Source organism: Anser anser (assembly GCF_964211835.1).
Source record: "Anser anser genome assembly, chromosome: 4".
NCBI classification, from domain to species: Eukaryota; Metazoa; Chordata; class Aves; order Anseriformes; family Anatidae; genus Anser; species Anser anser.
In genome coordinates this window covers 64,676,246-64,698,363 of record NC_139724.1, presented here as the reverse complement: position 1 = coordinate 64,698,363, position 22,118 = coordinate 64,676,246, and the positions used below count along the sequence as shown (strand labels likewise).

At 35.0% G+C, this 22,118-nt stretch overlaps 2 long non-coding RNA genes across 2 annotated transcripts; one reads left to right on the top strand and one right to left on the bottom strand.

Annotated features, from left to right (window-relative positions):
- Positions 1 to 18,036, top strand: LOC310898555. Its single transcript, XR_014583422.1, has 4 exons — positions 1 to 49; positions 9,811 to 9,921; positions 13,017 to 13,107; positions 16,000 to 18,036. It is a non-coding gene; the product is annotated as an uncharacterized lncRNA (long non-coding RNA).
- LOC310898556 lies at positions 12,815 to 14,427 on the bottom strand. The gene is made up of 2 exons (XR_014583423.1): positions 13,531 to 14,427; positions 12,815 to 13,092 (listed from the first exon to the last, which is right to left on the bottom strand). It is a non-coding gene; the product is annotated as an uncharacterized lncRNA (long non-coding RNA).
- Positions 18,037 to 22,118: the final 4,082 nt, after the last annotated feature.

Here is a 22,118-nt window from a genome sequence, read left to right as displayed (position 1 = left end):
GATGGGACATAATAGTAACTCACTTTCCTCTTTTCCTCTTAGCTGAAAGGTATGGTATTTTCTCATATGTGTGACTAAGAGTTGTCAAACCACAGCAAGTCTTTGATTTATTTATTTATTTGGACTTGTAGGCTTCTAGCTATTAGGTTTGAAGGTCCCTGGGGAGAGGCTGTTGAGAGCACTCAAGAGGCGGGCTCTTTGAGCTGTTTTTTTTCTTATTTTGATTTTTACCAAATCAGAGGATGCATGTAGTTTAAGACAGATGGCTGTTCTTGTATGGTGAATAACACTGGCTAACACAGAGAAGCTTTGGGGCACTGTTTAGGGGGGAAGTGGCATGGGGGTGTCTGTTGTAGTTAGTGATGTGCAATACACTGAGCTTGTTGCTGTTTTAAGACTGTATCCCTAGCTGTCTCTAAAAACTGATGGGAATCTGTGGGTTGTATTCATTTTGTTTGCTGAATAACTTCTGAGTTACTTTAACTGAAGGCCTCTGTCTTTTTCTTGTTGTTATGGCACTTGACTTTTTTTGACAGGTTTTTCCTTCCTATCCTGAATAGTCCATTTCCTCTAACAGTTGTGTGAATAACAAGGAAGGACGTCATGACACACAGGAAAAGCAGGACTCTTTCTACTAAATAATACTCTTACTGTTAAAGTAAATCATCTTTGCATAAAAATTCTGGTTGAGAAACATTTACCATTAAAATCTTTAAAATTATGAAAATAATGCTGATATTAAAAATTATTTTGTTTCCTTTAGTTAAGGTTGTGAATACTCCTGGGATGAAGAGAATTATTTTTGCATCCTATAGAACTGAAAAATGGATAGACTTCTGTCTGAAATAAGTCATTTTGTATTATGAAGGTGTTGTGGTATTTTGTTTATTGATATCTTTAAATCTAAAAGAAAATGAAATAGACATTTCCACACAGGTTGAAAAAGAAGACCTGAAAAAGACTTCAAATCATAAAATGCACATAAGACTTACTTTTAAAGTTAAAAAAGTGTAATTCTTGCTTGATTCATTTTATTGGCCTTACAGTCCCTAATGTAGGCACACATGAGTTTTTAAAAAGTATTTGTATTTGAAAACACATTTTTTTCTGTTTCTTTCTATTAGAACAATTAGGATTTTTAAAAACAAATTTGTAACTTATCCTCCTTATCCCAAAGCAGTCGAATTATCACTATCCTAGTGATCTAAATATCTTAAATAAAAAATACTACAGTTGAATTTAAGCTAAATCAGCATTAATTTAAAATAAAAGATAGTGCTTGAGTATGTTTTATCCCTAAAATGAAGATATGAACCGGGGAAATTTATAGTTAAAAATAATGTGAAAACAGACTGAAGAAACTCTTAACATAGATATACAACATTAAGATGTGCAAACAACATTAATTTCTTTATTTTTAATGTAACTTTTGATTAAGATTTTCCTAACGTTGATAGATTTTTAACACAACGATGGAAGTTGATCCAGTTGATGAAAATTTAAACACAATTCTGGATTCCCAGGATTAACTTAATTTGACTAAAAAATTGCTTTTTATATTATGTTCCTCATGTTATCAGCTCTAATTCTAGGCAAATGTAGTACTTTTGTGAGGAAACTATACTTCCTACAAAACAATGGACTTTGTAAACAGACATTAATCCTACATTAAATCCCAAGAAAATGTTAACCTGAATTATTTCTAATGAAACACTATCCTTAAATCCTTGTAAAAAGCAAACAAGCATTTTTTTTTAAATATTATTATAAGATTAAATACCTCCTTCAAATGCCGTCTTATGTTCCTGGTACTGCTGTTCCAGTTTGAAGTGGGTCAGCTACAGAAGTATAATTACAAGTTCAAAATGACAAGTATTCAATGCAGTCCAGAGCTGTAAATGAGAGAAAAAAACTGTTGATGAGAACCCCCTGTCTGTAGTCTCTGCCATATTACTGAGGTATCACCACAAACAAGCTTGCTAATGCAAATTATTAGCAGAAGGAAGCTTGTGAGTGGCTGGGTAATTCTGATTTCGTCTTTAATTTAATTTCTAAGCATGCTTATGTTATAATTATAATATGAGCAATAGTTAACAGTTTAGCTTAAATATAGTCAAATGTCATCAATTAAATCTGATTTCCAGTAAAAATTAAATCAGTAGTTGTTAATAACATCAAGAAAGGGAAAGAGAGGTGCACCTCTGAGAGGTGTTTTTTCTAAAATTAGTGAAAAGATGCAGTTGTTAACTTCATCTCATTCTGGTCTTGAACGTGAAAGCTGCAGGCTTTGGGGAGATGGTCTAACAAAAGGGGTGAATCGCTGTTTTGAGTGGAAAATATAACTCAGTTAAACCAAACATCACGTTTACTAAAACCTTTTAACTGTCTTTTTTGTGTGTGTCTATTCCTGGATTATAAAAAGAAGAAACAGAAAAATCGATAGTAAAATTGAAAAGACAAATATCCCCAAATCAGAAGAGGACAAGTTGTCTGTACAGTCCTATTTCAACATGTGGAAATATGACTTGCTGGATTTTATGGGTGTATGTGTATAATTAAAATATCACAGTATTTTGTCATCTGATTGAGCCTCAGCCAGTGCCATTTATCATGTCTATTAGGTCCTCTCCTTTATTTATACTTTCTGCAATTTGAGATCCAGTGTCTGTCAGGATCCTTGTCACTCCTTTTCCAATGTCTGGTATGTTATCTACCTCCATTGGCTGTAAAGGCTTATATCTGGTGTTTGCTGGTGGAGACACTGGAAATACTGGACAGGTTTTAGCTCTGTGCTCCTCTTGGAGCCTGCACACAACACATTCTAGAGCAGTAAAGAATTGCACACTCATATAAAACCCTTGACAGCTGCAGCCACAATTTGCAGATAATTAAGTTCAGCGGGATTCTAATGATCATATGCAAGTTTATATTTGTCTTGTTATTTAGATGCAGCAGGTAGATGGAGGTTCTGACTCTTTCTTCAGTAATCTATAATACACTGTAGAGAGGTAAAACGTGGTCAAGAAAGATTCAATAATCAAATGCTCTGAATGATATGCATTTGCAGAATAAGCTTTGCAACTGTCTGCAACAAAGTACACAGTATGTAAATCCTTTGTAGTCAAATTTCTTTGTTTTCAAGACAAATTCTTTTACTCTGATCTTGTTTGGGCTGTTCATTGCCTTGAACATGTGCACACAGATCATTTCATTTAGGTATTCAGAGCACAGAGTACTCCGGACTAAATGATTTCAAAGTTCATGATAGCATAATCAAGCAAACATGGGTCTTAGCTTGGGAAATTTGAATAGCCTTGTTGATAAACACTGGTTGAAGCTTTGCCCCTAAGAATAGCACAGATGTCTTCCTTTTCAAATACTAGGATTACTTTCTTATGCTAATTCTATTATGTGATATGAAACATTACTCATGACAAAACAATGATGTCCAAGAACTCAAAAACCCGGTGTTACACAATACATTTCAAATTATCCTTTTTTTTTTCCAAAGTCTACAGAAATAACAGATGAAGCTTCCAATCCCGTAACCTATTCCTTTACAGCTAAAAACTACTATTGCATATATGTGATGCTTTCCATGTTTCATGGGGAATGATTTGCACTAGGCTGAAAATTAGACCTTCTTTGTTAAAAACATTTAAAATTAACATTGTGGAAGTAAAAATAAATGCAGACTGGGGGGGAGAAGAGGTTTGTTTTTGAAAAAACGGCATATGTAAACATTCTTGGTTTCAGATACCCTTTAGATACATTGAGTTTGTATGCAAATTTTAAGAGCATATAGGAGCATATAGAGAGCCCTGTCAGCTGGTATATGCAAAATCATATGCAAAATTAGTACATAGTCTCAAACAGTGAGATTTGTTAACCTTGTGTTGCAGATAGCACCAATTGACAACCCTTTACAAGCTGTGTTCTTCGTAATTTCCTAAGTGTATCATTAATACAATGTAGATAAGGTGTTTCCGTTTTGGCTACATATTTCATTGCATTCTTTATTTTAGATTTCAGTGTGACTCTAGGGTTTGTTTGGAAACTGTGGCGTATATGTCAGTTGGGGAGTGTGATCACTTTAAAGTGATAGCAATTAAGCTTTCTGTAAGGAAGTTTTCATTTGGTCTGTACGATAAACATTTACATACAACCAATGATACCAGCTGGTAAATTGCTTCTATATGTGCATAAAACAAGTACCTGAGCTTGCTTTCCTTGCAGAAGACTTGTGCTTTCCCTTCTGAATATGGAGGCATAGTGAAGCAAACGTGGCATAGCAAGGACTGAGATTAAGTAGATCTTGGATAGAGCATTGGGAAGTGAGGGTGAAAGGGGAGAGGCCTCGGCCCTGCTTTGTGGGGGAAGGGAAAGGAGATCATTTGCATGAAATTGCAATAGGGGGATGAGCAGTACTGGTGTGCAAATGTGAGATGAGAGCAAAGTGAGGTGCATCTTCTTCAGGATGCATCTAGGCACGGGCACATGGCTGGGAATCCATTCTGCTACTCTTTTTTTTTTTTTTTGGACATGTTTTGTCACAATTCAATGTTAGTTTACTTGTTGGAAACCTTTTTCTTTTTAGAGTTTGTGTCATGATTTCAGCTAGGACAAAGTTAATTTTCCTCCTAGCAGCTGGTATGGTGCTGTGCTTTGGATTTAAGATGAGAATAAGGTTGATAACACACTGATGTTTTAATTGTTGCAGAGAAGTGCTTACTCTAAAATCAAGGACTCTTCAGCCTCTCATGATCCCCAGGTTCCTCGCTGGCAGGGCATGCACAAAAGGAGCTGGGAGTGGACAGAACCAGGACAGCTGACCCAGACTGTCCAAAGGGATATTCCATGCCATATGACATCATGCTTATATGGGGTGTCTGGCTGGGGGAGGGGGGGACCACTGCTTAGGGACGGCCTGGGCATCAGGTGGGGAGCAATTGCATTGTGCATCACTTGCTTTGCACATATTATTTTTATTTCTATTATTATTATTTTTCTTCCTTTTATGTTGTATTAAGCTCTCCTTACCTCAACCCACAAGCTTTTACTTTTTTTCTCTGATTCTCTCCCCCCTCCTACTGGGGTGTGTGTGGGGGTGAGCAAAAGGCTGTGTGGTGCTGAGCTGCCTGGTGGGTTAAGCCACAACAGTTTGAAAAGTTATACACTGGAATTCACCACTCACACTGAGATTTTTACATGAAATACAGTATAGAAACTAACTTATTCTATAATAAATTGTTCATCAGGCTATGTAAAACTAAATAAGAATTACAGGGGAAGTCTAGCAGAGGACAGCAATTTATTTGTACAAAAGAAAGCAGAAATGCGAGAAGAAAGTACATTTCATCTTCAGCTTAATTACCAAGATAGAAGAATACAATCTTGATTGAATACATGCTGAACTAAGGCTTTGGTGTGGAAAACTACTTTACCTTTGTTTATTTGTGTTTGTGCAGCTGTGAGTCATTTCAGTTCATTTTCCCATCTTTATATCAGTGGAAGTCCATGGAATAGATGTTTTTTTTTTTTTTGTGCTGATAAAGGCACCCACCTGATTTGCAATGTTTTTTGAAATCAGGAAGCTATACTTTGCTTCTGGGCAACTATTTTCTAATTTATTTGTCAAATTACTGTATATAATACATCTTATAAACAAATACATTAGAAAAAATATTTTTTGCGTATATATATTGTAAATTAATGATTATTTGTTTTTATATATATATTTTTTCTAGGGTGATGAACAATCTTCTTCCTTCCACCCTTTTTTCCCCTGTATGCATTGGGGAGAAAAGAAAGAATTTGTATTTGATCTAGTACTGTGGGCCACTAAACTTCTGTTTTCTGAAAGACCTTAAGAGCTATGAATGGCTTGAGTACATTTCAGTGTGTACATAATTACTAGGCTGTTTCCTTCCTTTTTTTATTTAAGAGTGGCACTCAGCAAGCTGGAGATACAAGGGGAAAAAAATAATTACCTTTTTCAGCTATGAAGAAACAGCTAGGAATGTCCTTGATATTCTTCTGTGGTTTTAAGTAGCACTGAGGCAAGGATGTGGTCAAGTTGCTTAGAGTTCACACACATCCACCTTTCCCTGCTCCCACCTCAAAAACAAGAAACAAACAAAAAATCCTCAGCCATTCAACCAGTTACTGGGAGTTGTATAGGTATATTTTCTAGTTGGCTTTAAAAGCCTTAAGTAGATGTCTTTGTTTTTGAGTCTCTCTAGCTCAATAGCATGGATTCTTTTTTCAGCAATATTAAGTATCCCGTTCAGCGCTGTTGGAAGAAATGGAATTTTAACTTCCATTATAAAGCTTTCCTCCAGTGCTTAGCTTTCCCGATGCTGCATGATATTTACATTTTTTCCTTACCATTTCTTTCTGCAGTTATATCTGGAGATATTTTTTGTCCTACTCTTAGTCCTGTTGTTCTTTACCTCTATTAACAACCCTGGATGATCCTATTGTTTTCCTTTAGATTTGCTCCTGGATTTTTACAGGAGGATGAAGTGATACTAATATGGTTATACTTCAGAGTATTAAAATGAGGATTCAGGAACTAGATAACAGCTATTTTCAGTAACTACAACATAAAGCTTTATTTTAATATTAGAAATTTCCAAATTAATGAATGGGACAACTGCATCTTAAAATTGAAGACATTTACTTAATGAAGCACCAGACTTTCAAAAGCATATAACTGCTAGAGAAAGCCACAGGCAAGTCTTCATATGGGTATATGTTGCCTTTTTTTATATATTTCCTTAGTGTTTTTAAACCACCCATCTAGCAGAAAAGTCTACAATCTTAACATCTTGTTCTGAATAGAAATGAAAAAGAAGAGAGAGGAAAAAATGAAAACCAAGTTTATTTAATAAATAATACATTCTAAATCTTAAGCACATTTTAGCAAAAGCTTGACTGTTGCATATATTGTAATGATGGAGAGCTGTTATCTGCTATACAGTACCAGCCATCAGGCAATAGGCACTTCATCATTCTAATTCAGAATCCCTTTCAATACTTTCAGAAAGTGTCTTTGCTGCCTTTGGATAAATCAGTAATTCTTTTGCATAGCCATAAACATAAAATAAAACCAGTATTATGATTTTGGAAAGACATAGCCTTTGAAATCCTATTCTTTTTGACAGAAGAGAAGTCTCCAAGGTGATTTAGAGGACAGTTAGATTTACAGTACTTTAAGAGAGCACATATGCTCAGAATGGATGTGGAAAGACTCAGCCAAATAAACTGCTTTAAAAGGTAGTAATTTATATGTAGAGACCTGTATAACTTTGGCTATCTAACAAAATATAAGTATCCAATTTGCAAGTAATTCCCTCGTCTCCTCCAAACACTATATAACTGAGGTAAACACATAAGAAGGTGTGAACTCTAATGGGATGTGTAGGAGCTCTGTGTCAGTTCCCTGCTGATGGGGAACTATAAAGTAATGTATGTTTCCTACAGATCAGTAGGACTGCAGAGGGCTCTGGAAGGGAACAAACCATCAGCCATCTTTTAAGCAGAGAATTCCTTCAGTGACAAATAGTAACATAACCATCACTGTTGTTGGTAAACCCTTCAAATCTGCAAAATACCTAACCTAATAGGGTAAAGCAGAGTAAAAACCAGCTGTAAGAAAGCTCATACCTTACCAATGTTCATGCCTAGAAAATCCACACAGTAATCTTTATTTCTGTGTTTAGTTTTATTACGGGATTAATTTGTGTTTTCCCTTCATCTAGCCTACTACATCAAAATAATTTGTTCATTATTAAACTCGGGCCACTGCAAATATTGCTCACTTATTCAAAACTGATTGTGTTCTTTCCACTTTCCACACCCACTTCTTTCTGCTAAATTGTATTGAAATATATTCCAGCTAAAATCATTTTAATTGCCCCAGAGGAAACAGTGAACAACATATAGGCAATGGGTGGCTGATATTCATTTTTTTGTCTTATAAAAAAAAGGAGCAATGATCTATATTGACAGTAGATAATCCCTTGCTGCAATGCCTATTTTACTACTGACCCATCTGAGCACTTCAGCCACCTAATTGGCCTTTATTGTTAAATTAGTCAGCATAATTGTTATAAATCTGAGAGATCCTTTTCAGTAAAGTGAAGAGTATCAGTGCTTAATCTCTTACAGAAAGACAGGGGTTTAGGAAGGTATCACTTCATCATGGAAAACATGCATCACGCTGTCACACATGAAAAAATAGTTCATGGATTCCTCCAGAATAGAATCAGTTTAATTTGTGAGCAAAGGAGTTCATAAATTATCTGAGACAGTCTGACTGACTGCCAAAATGCAAAATTCTTATTAAAAAATCAGGACCCTGTATCGGATAATACCTCATGCATGCAGTAGTGCAGATGAATGGTACTGAACTTGAGCTGCTGGAAAAAATAATCAATAAAAAAATTAATCAATACTTCAGGAAAACTTTGGGTGCACTTATTTTTAAGTTACTTGCAAATATATGAAGTTTTTTTTCAAAGAGAAAGCAAGATATCTGGTCTACATTGAATTTGCTGGAAAACAAACAAAATATGCTGTAAGAGTGAAAATTCCATAGTCTTTAAAATGAAAAATGTTAATATCTTTGTGGAAAGTACAACCTCTCATTAATTAATGAATTCCCAAATTATACCATCATTAATTGGAACCAATTACTCCCTGAAAGAGGCTTATAGCTGACTAATAAGGAGGGCTGGAGAGATTCTCTACTCCAAAAACTTGCTTTCTAAATTCTCAAATAAATCAGAGAAAAGAAATTATTATAAATGAGGAAAGTCAGGCCTAATGAGCTTGTAATCTAGTAAAGGATTTGATTTCCTGTGGAAAAAGCATAGCCCTCAGTTCTGAGGGTTTATTTATGTACGGATGTGCAGCTCATTACATATGGAAAAGAAAACAAAATACAAGTAATTTATTTTGCTATATTAGTATTTGTTCTTAGGTTTCTATGGTTATAGTTACACTGGTGCATTATAACTAAGTTTTTTATAGGTTGACAAGGATAAAAGTAAGGATTTTCGCAATAATAAACACCTAAAAACATAAAGCAAAAATACTAGTCTATTATAAGATTGCTATGTAATGGATAAACTGATCACATACAAGACAGAATTTCTCTTCAAGGAAACACCTCCTTTTGGCCCAAGGTGTAAATGTGAAGCAAAACCAAGCTTATCTTGAGACAATTAAAAATTCATTCATCACAAAATGATGATTTTGGTTCCTTTTACCCAAAATTCCCAGATATGGGGGGGGGAGGGGGGGAGTGTATTGTTTACATGGTTTCTGGAGACAGAAAAGAACCTTATCAAGTAGGCACTGATAGACACTGAGTAGACGCACTTGAACAGTAGTGATGGCAGATTGATTTAGACACCTCGTTTTCACTGAGATGGTTCAGACACCAGCTTTTCCTCTTCAACCCACATTACTTAAATTGCCTTAGTGATCTGCACAATAAAGACCTTATATTGCCCACTTGGTAAACATCTCGTGTTTATATAAAATATATATTCAGTACTTCAGTTTACCTTTCAAAGACTGGAAATGTGACTTGACCTAGCTGTACAGATGTAATCAGGCTCTAAAAACAGTTAGACCTTAAGTTATGACCAGAAGTCTCAAGTGGAAGTTAGTCATGAAAATTGTGTAAGTTACCTAAAGATGTGTGATTTCTATGCACCGACAGTGAATTAACCTGTTTGCAGATAGTTTTCCCTCAATATTTTTCAATTTATTTTTCCTTCCTCATGGATCCCTGGACAGGTGCAGAGGAAGACTGAGAATTCCTGCAGACTTGAGAATGCACAACATTTAAATTGACACTTGACATCAATGCTGCAGGCCCAATTTTAAATGATTTCCTACAGAACTGAGGTATGTGCTGACTCTGTCTTCACATTTCATGACCATCAAAAATTTAAGGAAAAAGGGGTAGTATGTTGTTAACACTGGATTATGTTACTATTGGCAGAAGAATAAAGAATGGAAAAGATTAGATTGAAGGTTGATTGTAGAGCTTCAAGTTTTAATGGCATATATGGAAACAACCATGTATCTTCTGGACTGGAAATCAAGATTCAGCTACCCTGAACCAAGCAGCCAAACTTGTGGTTAAACCTTATAGTCAACTGCAGAAATTAACTTCATAGGGAACATTATAAAGAATTCGTAATGGTCTTTAATAATGTGCAACAAATAAGGGACTGGAAGGCAACAGATTATTAAATAGCTTCTTCCTAAATGAGGGCTGAATAATACTTAAAAGAAAGGAGTAGGTGGTTGTATGATTAGTCTACATCAGAATGCATAAATAGAAAGGGCAGTGAATTAGGTGCTATCACTGACTTGGTTACAGCATCTGCAAAAGTTGAACAGTGACTTTGCAGACTTGATGTTGTTCTTTACCATTGTGGTTTGGGCAACACGACTACGTGAGTGCCATTACTGAAGGCAGGCAAGGCGGCCTATCAGATAAGTCATTAAGCTCAGCAGGGATGGACAGAGTATAACCCAGGCTTATCAACAACACTGAGTAAATCTGTTAGCTGTGAATGCTGATGCTGTTGTAAGCCATGGCCCAAGGGTTCAGCTGAATGTGATCCAGGCCTGGTTTGATGCATGACAGTTCTGAAACTATGACTCAGTTTTACTGAGAAAGCTGTTATTAAGACAGAAGAAAATACGTGGGCTAAAGTTGTTCAAGACAAGAAAAGTGAAAACAAAAACAGAAGTGCAGTAGCTGAGATGGTAGTAGCCAACAGCTCAAGGATACGAGGGGAAAAATACCGATATGAAAACAAAGAAACCCTAAGGGGTGTGTGGGGGAGAACAACAATAATAAACAAACAACAACAACAAAAATGAACAACAAGCAGAGCATTAGAAGACAGCAACTCAGCAGCATCAAGGATCTGTCCGTTCCAAGAAGAAAGATCCAACCCTTCCCAACTTGCCTGACAGCTGCCTGTCTAGGAGAGACTTATCAGCTGTGTCCTCCCTAGGGGTTGGTAGGCACACTAATGTTTCTGCTAGTTGAATGTTATTCCTTGCTATCTGCTATGTTAGCCAACAGATAATGCCTGAGTAATCTTGAACTGTGTATGTTCTTTTTTCCATGGTGAAAGACGTCCAAAGAAAAGTGACTATGCAGCACAGTTACACGCTGTCCCACCCTTGTTTCCTGGTAATAGCACTGAGTGGTGTAGTGATAACACCAGTCCCGAGCAGGAAAGGGGCCTGCTCTCAGCTGTGCTTCACTGAGGTTCAAATAAAAAAATGCAGCAAAAATACTAAGGATTTTAATTATTCAAGTATTTTAACAACGACTAGAAAAAATGGCTTAATGTCCTGAAGGGATTAATGCCCTGATCAGAGTCATGTGGATGACAGGTGATGTGGTCAGAGATCAACACTGAGAATCATCACATATGAAGGATGTTTTAAAGAGGATCCTGGAGAAAGAATTAGAGACTATTTTAGAAATAACATGAAGGTAGTACCAACATTTATTTTTATTACATATTTAATATGTGAAATAAACCACATCTCTTTATTTATTTATTATAGGATATATAGAGATAAAAACATGCTTGTTGTGCTGTTGGACAGCAACATAAAGCAGTATCTGCTGAGGATAAAAAAAGGACTTGTGAGTCAAACAACTTTGTGTTTAATAAATTCAGCACATTAAATCTGGCAGTAGCAGATCACAAGAAGCAGAATTCCCACAGAGATGCAGAAAGATGCTCCATGTGAGTTTTTGCTGATCTTCTCACTCAGTGATGAAAAGAAATCGCTCGGCTCTATTTTAACCCTGAATATTCTCATTTCCATAACAAAATATTGGCATCTCCTTTATATAATTTTTATCCTGTGATATTAAGATTACTTATCCAAAATGAATGCCTGCCAGGCTGATATGACACACTAGATTATGGGCTTCCATGTGATTCATCGTTTTTCATCTATGATTCTACTTTCTATAAAAATATTGATTTTTCCTGTATGCTGATATATTCTAAGTATTTACTGAGAATACAACTGCTGGCATGTTAGTCTTCATTTTCTGTCTCTACAGTGGTCTCAGAGGTCTATAGCACACTATAACACATCCATTTTAAATAGTACAATTTTTATAACTTTAAAATAGAATTTTGTGGTGAAATTGAAGAGTTTCAAGTGTTCACGAGAATTTGCATTTGAAAATGAAATTGAAAAGGAAAATAGCCACAGTATTTTTAATATAAGTTTTTGCTAGAAAGATGGTTGCTCTTGTAAGCTTGGTAGTAAAACTTGCTCCTAAGAAATATGCAAATATTAATGTTTGTGATATTGAAAAATGCTTCCATAACACATTATGTACTTATATGTAGGCCTGTGTTTAGCAGAAAGGAGGATATAAGACATTAAGGTAGTAGAATCACAATGTGCACTTGATGGTTAGCCCACAGTTAAGTACAGTCTTCAAAAAGAGTGAACACACCTGGAATAACTACAAAAGTTCATAGATATTTTATATGGTAGAGTTTTTGCAGATAGATGCTATATGTAACTGAATGCATTTTTTATCTTTTTCTTCACTTGTTCTCAGGATGCTCATAGGGGTCTAAATTCTGCCTCAACAAGATGTGAATTAGCATCAGAGGAAAGGAAGAGCTTTCTCTGACAGAGAGAAAACACCTCTTGTTACCTGTTCAATTTGATAGATTTTCTTTCTTTCTTCCTTTTTTTTTTTTTTTTTCTCTCCCAACTGGATCTCCCATAGTAAAACTGGAAAATTGTATGGACTACTACATTTGGGGGATTATTACATAACTATGGTGGCATGTAATTGCTCACAAAATTTGTGTAGGGAAGCTAATTTTCTTAGGCCAAAAATGTACAATAGGTTTATCTGTATAGTCTTGTATATTCTATTAAGGAACATGCAGGAGGCAGTGATGAACAACATGCCCTTTACTTCTTTTCAGAATATCTTGGTATACTTGAATCCAGCTGTCATCTTGTCTGCTGCTAAAATCGCATAATATGCTGTTCATCGTAGATCTGGACAAATACAAGGTAATATGTGCACATATTAGTTTGAAGATTAAAGAAAACACTTTTTGTAATGCGTATATATATTTTTCTGTGCTAATATTCAAAATCTTATATTTGCTTTTGATGAGGAATTATGTATATATTAACAGTTCAATTTGTGATGTTTGAACTATACAAATTGCCAGATAATTAGAATCTATTCTAGTTTATCTACAGCTAAAGAACTACTCAGGAAGCAAATTCTTCAGAAATTATCTATAGACCGAGTTAACTGTTGGTGATATTTATCAACAACTGTCATTTTATACCAAATCTACAAGAGGGTCTAAGTACTTAAAAGTACCCAAAAAGTAAGGTTATTGCAAAATCCAAGTTTCTAACAAATCCACAAAGCTCTTGTCTTAAAGGTATCTATGTAAAATTGCACAGTAGTCTCAGTTTTACCAAACCAAAATCCTAGGTGCCTTCATTCCTTCTTCTCTTCAGGCTAAGAACTGCTAGTCTCACAGCTGAGTTGCATGCTTGGTGCTTGTCTCTCTCCTACACCTGTCTGAAATTTATAGCTCAGCCATGCCCGAGTTTAAATTCTCTGAAAGGTTTGAAACTGACAGCTCTGCTTGGAAATCCCATAATACTGACAGAGCAGATTCTATCCAAGAGATGCCTGCTGAGATTGATGCTTCCCAGCCTTAACAGGATAAAAACAAGAACTCTCACTCAGACTTACTGGCCTTCTTAAAGAAATTCAGATCAGCAAGGCTGTCCCTCAGCGAGCTATTAGGCAAGGAACATCCCAGCTCTGTTCTTGCCATCAGGTTGTTACATAATATCTGTAGTCCCTCTTTTTAGGGCTATTCTTACAGGTAGCCGTTGGCTGTTAATACAGAAAGCAAAAATAAGGATAAGGTTGGAAACCCAACTATCCCAGTGTTAGAGTCCTAATTACTGCCATGTTCATTAGCTTGCCTTTTTTTTGGCTTGTTGAAGTAGGTGATGAAGAAAGCTAATTGCTAAAGCAAATCATTGCAGAGTAGGTTTCTCAAGCCTCGTGCATATGTTTGAGATAAGGACTCAACTACTCCTCTTCTGTCCAGCTGCTTGAGACATCCTATGTCTACAATTCCTTTTGCTGTTTTGAAGAAATTCTTTTGTCTCAAAACTTCCTAATCTTTTTGCTTAAAAACATGTCCTGAATTCTGTGAACTCTGGAAGAAGAGGAACAGGCTTTGAACAATACCTGCAAACTGTTAGAGCCATCTCCACTGGAGACAGCAGGAATAATCATACAAATATGAAACTGCCAGTTTAGTCTTGAAGATGGTTAAATAAACAAGCACAGATGTCCTGCTCAGTAGAAGGAAGCTGAATGATAAATGCCTCTCTCTGCCTGAAAGAATACAAGAATATAAATTCTTGATTCATGGCTTAAAAGAACTGAGAATGGCAAAGAACATGAGAGAGAAGCAAAGAAAATACATATTCTGTTGTAAGCCAAAAGCCTATGGCTGCATGTAATTTAAACAAAATTTGTTTAATTGGCTCTGATTAATGATGTTCATAATTATTTTAGGCTCACTCACAATGGCTGCAAACACTTTTTTCTTCATAAGAATGTGCTTTCTGCACTTGTCTGAATAATATTAAAATTTATTAGCTTTCCAATAAATTGTGTTAACCTTATCAACCATTTAAGCCACATTAAAAGTAACATTAAATTATATAACATCAAGTATATATGATTATATCCTCACATGGAAGCATTAACAAAGATATATAGAAAGATATATAGAATTTTGTAAGATGCTTTGGTGCTTCTTCAAGTCTTTGTTTCATGGCACATGGAAGCTCTTTCTTTAGGAAATATCCACAAATTTGCTTTGTATTTTTCAGTTCCTTAAAGGAAACAATAAAAAAGTCATATAGCACAGCAACCTGCTATATTGATGATCTGATGGTTTCAGTTTTATAGAACAAAGATATCTGAACACTTCTAATCAGTAAGAGCCCATGGCATATGGCCCTACAAATGCTGTTTTCAGCTTCATCTGAGAAGGATGAATTCCAGAATATACTGAATATTCTCAGCATTTTACAATGTTTTACAATATTTAAAAATTTAAATAAATTGGAATCTAGATTCAAAACCAATCAGACATCAATTTTAAATTATTTTTAAAATATTGGTTGAGGCTCCAGACTTTCCTATAAATGTTGAAAAATCTGAATAGCTTCACTGACATGAAAAGAATTCTCTATTTTACTAATACCAAAAAATTGACTAAAAAGGTCTAGAGCTGAATTTATTTATTTATTTATTTATTGTTTAGAAGTTGTAATGTTGGATAAACTGTAGATGTATTTTAGCATATAACCAGTGTTGCTGAAAAAGTGCTGCCATAGTCAATAATCTTTTTACTTTCTGAATATTTTTACCTCTTCAAATTTGTCTGTAATATTTCAAATCCCAATCTGAACACCAAATTTCAGATTCTAACTTATTTCATTGACAAGCTTAATCATTAGTGTAGTATAGTAAAGAAGTTTCTACACAGTGCTTAATTCTCTTGTCTCTTAAAAAGTATTTATGAAGCAGATATTTGGTTCTTTCACTATAAAACAAAATTTCAATATCTTACCTGCCATGGTCATACAAAGCTCCTTTAAAGCCTACCATGAAAAAAAGGTCTGAAGAGAAAGAAATATTGTCTTTTTTTCTTTTTTTTTTCCTTTTATTTTTATTTTTTTCCCATTTCATGTGTGAATGATAACATAAAAGTAAGACGATGAAAACAATCCTGTGTTCCCTGTAAGGATTCTAGCTCATTCAATCCATGTATTATCCTACTAAGTCAGGGACATCCTTTATGTTTCTAAAGGTTTTTTTTTCTTTTTTTTTTTTTTTTTTCCTCATAGTTCTCATTGTCTCCAGTGAAGGCCTGAAGCTGCAATTTGAACTCTGGCCTTCACACTGTGCAAGAACTCAAAATCAACAGACTGAGTGAAAACATTACCTGCAAACATGTGCTTACCTGGAGGTAGAAATGACCCACTGAAGCTAAGAAAAGGGATAATGCCAAAGCCTGGTGAGGTGATTTATAGTGACACAAGCTGGATTAAGCAACACTTGCTGTTATATATATACACCAGGGTGGCATTTATTTGGCTTTCACTTTGATGAATCATAGCTCCAGAGGATGTCTCAGTAAATCAGAGTGAGGTCTGCTTAAGACAAAGAAATAATATTCCTGTTTATCGTAAATGAAAAGGTAACATGCCAAACATTTTAGGAAATCACTATAGCATCTCTGAAGCAGCAGTAGAAATTGAACATCACACCATGTATTTTTTTTCTTATGGCCTGATGCATTCCCAACCTTTAACTGCATGTTGAAATGTCAACCGCCACGTGGCTAATGATCTGGAAATATTTAAAGCTGATCATTAACCCAGACTTTATAGCAATGCAACTACATTGACCTTAATAGTCCTAATTTTTAGCTTATGAAGAGTTGATCTATGCTAAAGGAAATACCAAAATGATGGTAAGTGCACTGATTTGAGGGTATTAGCACTGAGTCGATAGAAGGAAGAAATTGTATCTCACCTTCCTCCCCAGTATTTGCTGAGTCCTCAACCTATGAAAAAGACATCATAAATTTGTGCACTTATGGCTTTGGTTGCATATCATCAAAGAGTTTCCTAATTGGTAGTATTTAAGTACATGTTCATGTTTAGGAAACTCAAATATATTCAGTGGTAATCAGCCCATAAAACTTGTATTTAATTGATTGTCTAGTGCAAAAGTGAAGGCAATTACTGTTAACTTTTAAATGTTGTCCTGAGGTTAGCAGTCCAAAACACTATAAAAATGGGTGGTAGAAAAAGAGCAATATTAGTAGTTTGTTAGTACCGCTCTTTTTTTGAAGATGACATAAATAAATTGAATATCTAAAGTGAGAATATATTTGCAGTAAATTAATGACAACTTTATTTTAGCACTCAGAATCCAATTTCAGATGAATGCCAGTGTGAGAGGACTAGAGTAGATAATGTAATAGAAGTTAAAAAAGCCCAGTAGACTGAACCTATGCAAGTACAACATGACTGAATGGGACAGAAGACTTACTAATACATACAGGTGATTAAACATATTGGAAAGCATCTATTGTTAGTGTTATGACAAAATTGTCTTTTGCTCTGCATTACATAAAATATTTTTATCCATGATTTATGACCTGTCATTTAATACATTTTTGTTTACCTGAATTGCCTGAGTCCTAATATGGTTAAGGGAATTATGAGGAAAGACATTGCTCATCATTTCCTCAATATGGCAGAACTGATCCAACATGTTCATGGTTTGCACAGGAAAGGAAGTGGTAGAAGTTTGTGGCAGGAGAAACAGTTGTATGTCACAAAAAAGTTTAGACAGGATTTTTTGTTCACTGCTAAAACCAAGTGAGTTTTGATCTTGTTTCTAAGTGAGTATAGGATAAAGGTTCTGTAAGAAAGGCTGAGTTGACATAGGTTACCATGATCTATCAGAGTTCATAATCTGTTTTTACTTTATATTTAAAGAAAAAAAAAAAAGCCTTTGGGAGATGAAGTTGATGAATGCAATGAAAATCTATGAACCATTTAGTAAGATAGTTTGGTGGTGGACTTGTCAGTACTACGTTAAGGGTTGGACTAGATGATCTTAGAGGTCTCTTCCAACCTGAATGATTCTATGATTCTATAAGCTGTGATGGGAAGTACTGTTTCAGCACAAATTCTTGTTCCAAATGCAGATTTATTTCGGTAGCATACTTGCACATCCATAAAACATTCTTTTATCATTCCACATACTACAGACTAGCCAGAATAAAGAAAATACTTTTCAGTATTTTTTTTGCCAGTTAGATAAAATGTCATCTTTTTATTGTAAACAGAATTCAAAATGAATATTAAATATCTTAAGACACTTGTATTTTCACTATTAATTTCTCTCGTAAATTAGATACCAACTGTGGAATAAACTGCAGATAGTTTTATTCACTGAAGTAAAAAAACCTACAATGTGCTTTAAAAGTGAAGCGTGAGCCTTGGCAAAGTCAGTAGATTAATTCCTATCCAAAATAGCTTGCTTCAGTGTTCAGTAGAGGTTTTTAATTGTTCTTTGCTTGCTTTTCTATTTAAATCAATAATAATAATTTTGACCTACAATATCCTTTAGTTGTGTTTTTACTTTTTTTGTTTCTCTTTTCAGTGCAATACTGTCCTTCCAGTAGTTCAGGGAAATGGCTTACACATAAAATTTTGTTTATTTCCTTGTTTTACTCACAGTCTAAACTATCTGTTTGTTAAACTGGAAAAAGAGTGGGATGTCTCCAGATCTGTAGAAGCAGTATGGACTTTTTTCCAAACATTATCCAATTGCATTGTTGAAAAGGTGTTTCTCAGACAAAATTTTTTGAAGTGTTTTATGTTTCAAAATAGTTGGAAGCAAGTGATTTTTTTTTTTCTCACTCCATTGGTGTCTTTCTTTCATGCTAGAAAAAAGGTGGGAAAATGCTTTTGCTTCTCTCAGGACTGTGTTAAAATCTAACTAAAAATATATTTTACTAAATCTCTGAAGGCAACACTGTATGTTTCGAGGTGAAAATAAAACAGAAATGTTTGAGAATTTTCCAAAATAAAATTAAAAAGGCTATAAACATATGTACAGAGGTTCAATAGTTAGAAGAAATGGGTATCTGAAATAATTTTTTTTTTTTTAATCAAATAATGAGCTGAAGTTAAGTGTGGAGATTCCCTTTTGTGAACCCCCAAACATAATTTTCAGCTGTAGAGTATGAAGTGATTTCAAAAGGTAGGGAACTCAACAGCTGAAGATCGGTGATACACACCTTCTCCTCTATCTCTTCCTCAAAAAACAAATGTATGTTTTCATTCTAGGTTCATTGATAATTAAGAATTCCCTGATTTTATCTTTCTCATATCTGCTACAAGACCAAAACTGAGCAACCCATACCAAAGGCAATGGTATGGTACACTGCATGTGTATTGCAAGTTGGAATATTCCTTTCAAAAGAAGCATAACAGAAAAACTTCTCCTTGATTTACATATTTTTATGTACTGATGGAGCTATGAATATTTTTTGTGAAATATTTCACTCTTACTTTTTAGAGTTCTTTAACATTTGGAAAAGTGATTTCTGTGTAGTACCATATTTGTCCTACAATAATGAAAAGAAACTGCCAGATTCTGAAGTCTGCTGTTTGCCTACTTCTTTCTTGTTGCTTTTGTCAGGAATAAGACAGTCCAGCTTCAGGACTGCAAAATTTCATTAAATAGCTTTATTTTTATTATGTAGCAGAAGTTCCTATCTTTCAGCTTTTCGATTGTCACATTTAACTTTACTTCTTAAGAATGCCTGTGTCAGTGTTTCTGCCTGCATCATTTTTTTTTTCTCCTCTCCAAAAATTAAGGTGTCTGGGGTTAGCCAGAAAAGTAGTAACTCTTGAGGAAGAAAGACATGGAGTGTCAGGGAACCTGAACATTTGTGACCCTGGCATCAGAGAGCCTAATTGTTTCCTTTTGAAAACAATTATCTGAAGAAAACTTGGGCAGTAAAATGATCTATATATTTTAGAAAGAAAATTTGTACAAGACAATTTTTCTGCTCTCATGTTTCTTTTAGCGTCATGATGAAATCTGATGAAAGTGTGATACCTGAGCACTGCAGTGTGGAAGTATGACTGCTGTGTTTAGACACATTTTTATTCTGTTGCACTGATTTTTTTTTTGTTATTATTATTTTTGTTCCTTGTAAGAATACAAGCAAAAAGATTCTCTAGCCTGCTGTAATATGCAACACAGGATATATATATATCATAAATCTGAAGTGGTGTTAAGTTGTCAGAATTTTCCAATAGCCTAATATATTTGGGATAATGGAGGGGAGAAGAAAGCTATTGAGTGGCATGGGAAGGGATTTTAGGGAAGGCCTTCAGAGGTGTTTTTCTTCCATAAGTGTATTTTTCTTAGGGATTGCTAGGCTCTGTGAGCTTTTCCAATAGCAGTATTGGTAGGGTGTGTTGCAGCTCACCATCAGAGTTGAGCATGTTTGTTTTTGTATAATTTGTGGAAGAGACCCTATCTTCCTTCTTGCAGTAAGGTAAATTGGAAATCTGGCACTCTCTTGATGTCTCCCTCTGGCATATTCATATCTGCAGCAGCTTTGTAATTAGATTATCATCTTCCACCAAGATACAAGTTTTGGTTTTATCATATCCTCAAATTAATCAACATAAGATACTTTTAATCAGCATGTTAATTAAACTCCAAGTTCATTATGTTTTTCTTGATCCTTAAAATGCCTTTTTCTTAGTTGTCAGGCTAGAATTTCAAAGCAGGGCTGTACAGTTCTTGGTAAAGTTTAACTAGTAAATCATTTTATGAGGTTGTGGTTCTCCCCATTCTGATTTGAGTGGGATATGTTTTAGAACTACTTTTTTAAGGACATTTGCTTTCTTTAAATTATGAAACCTCTTTCATTCCCCTTCCTCTCTCTCTGCCCTGATTTTTATCTTTCATTTCTCTTCTCATGTAACGTATGAAAGCTTCAGTTTCAGTCTCAGTTTTTTAGTATGTTTTAAATCTTTATTTTTTAAATCTCCATTTGCATTTCTAAGATTTTGAATTCTGCTTGATTTTTAATATGTCCATCAGGGCATCCAATAAAAGAGCGGAATTAATGGCAGATAAGCAGGTAATGGCAGGCAAAATCAGGTAAGTAGAGAGAATTGGAAGAGGTTGAAATGGCTCAAAAATGCTCCAAATGTAGGCATGAGTAATGAGAAAGAATAGAGGATTGTATGAAGGAAGGTGCAATATGAAGGAAAAACTGGCACATGAAGTTCACAGGCTATGGGATGTGTGGGGATGAATATAACATGAATGAAGACAGGTTACAGGCAAATTAGGCCCGTGTCTTTATATGCATTAAAAACAAACAAAAAACAGGCTTAAAAAAAAAAAAAAGAAAAAAAAGAGAGAGAGAGAGAAAGAGGTTTTTGAGATCTAAAAGGACTATCAGACTGGAGGGTATTTCCAGACTCTCTTCTTTGCAGAGCATAGTGATGAACTTTCATGCAGTTTTACTCTAGGATCTGTTTTCCAACCTAACTCTTGTACCAATTTTCTGACCCCTAATTTGGAGATAGTGCAGTTGGAAAAGACCAATTTTCCTTGCCTGCTGCTACTGTAGGCTCATCAAAGAATGTGCAAAAACATGACTAGAAAACTCAACAGATTTCTGACACCAGCAGGAGAGGATGCAGAACCATTTTCCTGTTTGCTGTAACATCTCTTCCATTTCCCTGTATCCTTGTGTTATTTGTGCTACTTGTCCTTGATTTGCAAAAATAATCTGCACTGATGTTGAGATCTAAAATATTTAATATGATTTAGTAACATTGGTATCTGTATCTCCTGCCTTCTCTTGCTCTGCCTGACTCTATTTTTGTCTATCTGATATTTGCCTCAATCCTGCTCTTTTTATACAGTGTAATACACTATGTGATTCTTAATGTGTGGGTACAAGGTACAATCGCTTGCTGATCTTGATATTTGATTACTTAAGGTCTAAAAAGATCTCAGCTAGTGAGAGAAGAGGGCAGTTTTATGGCTGGATGCATTGCAGATCATGAAGCTAAATGCATTGCAGATCATGAAGCATTCAGCAATTGGTGACAAAAACACCATATTTGCATCACAGTGATCTCAGATCTATGTCTGGATGCATCTTGCACGCTTTTGAGTAGCCATCCCTTCTGCTTAGTCTAGAAATCATATAAATAGAGCAATGGGCTTTTTATCTTTTAGATTCACATTAAATACCCATGACCTATTAATATTTTCCTTTTTCTCTGTCCTGTCCATTCAATGCAATCTGACTCTCATGGGCATACTGTTTTCACAGTTGTGGATATTCCCCTCACTAGAGAGAAGTCTCTCTGCATAAAGGAGGAAAGCTGAAAGGTAAATG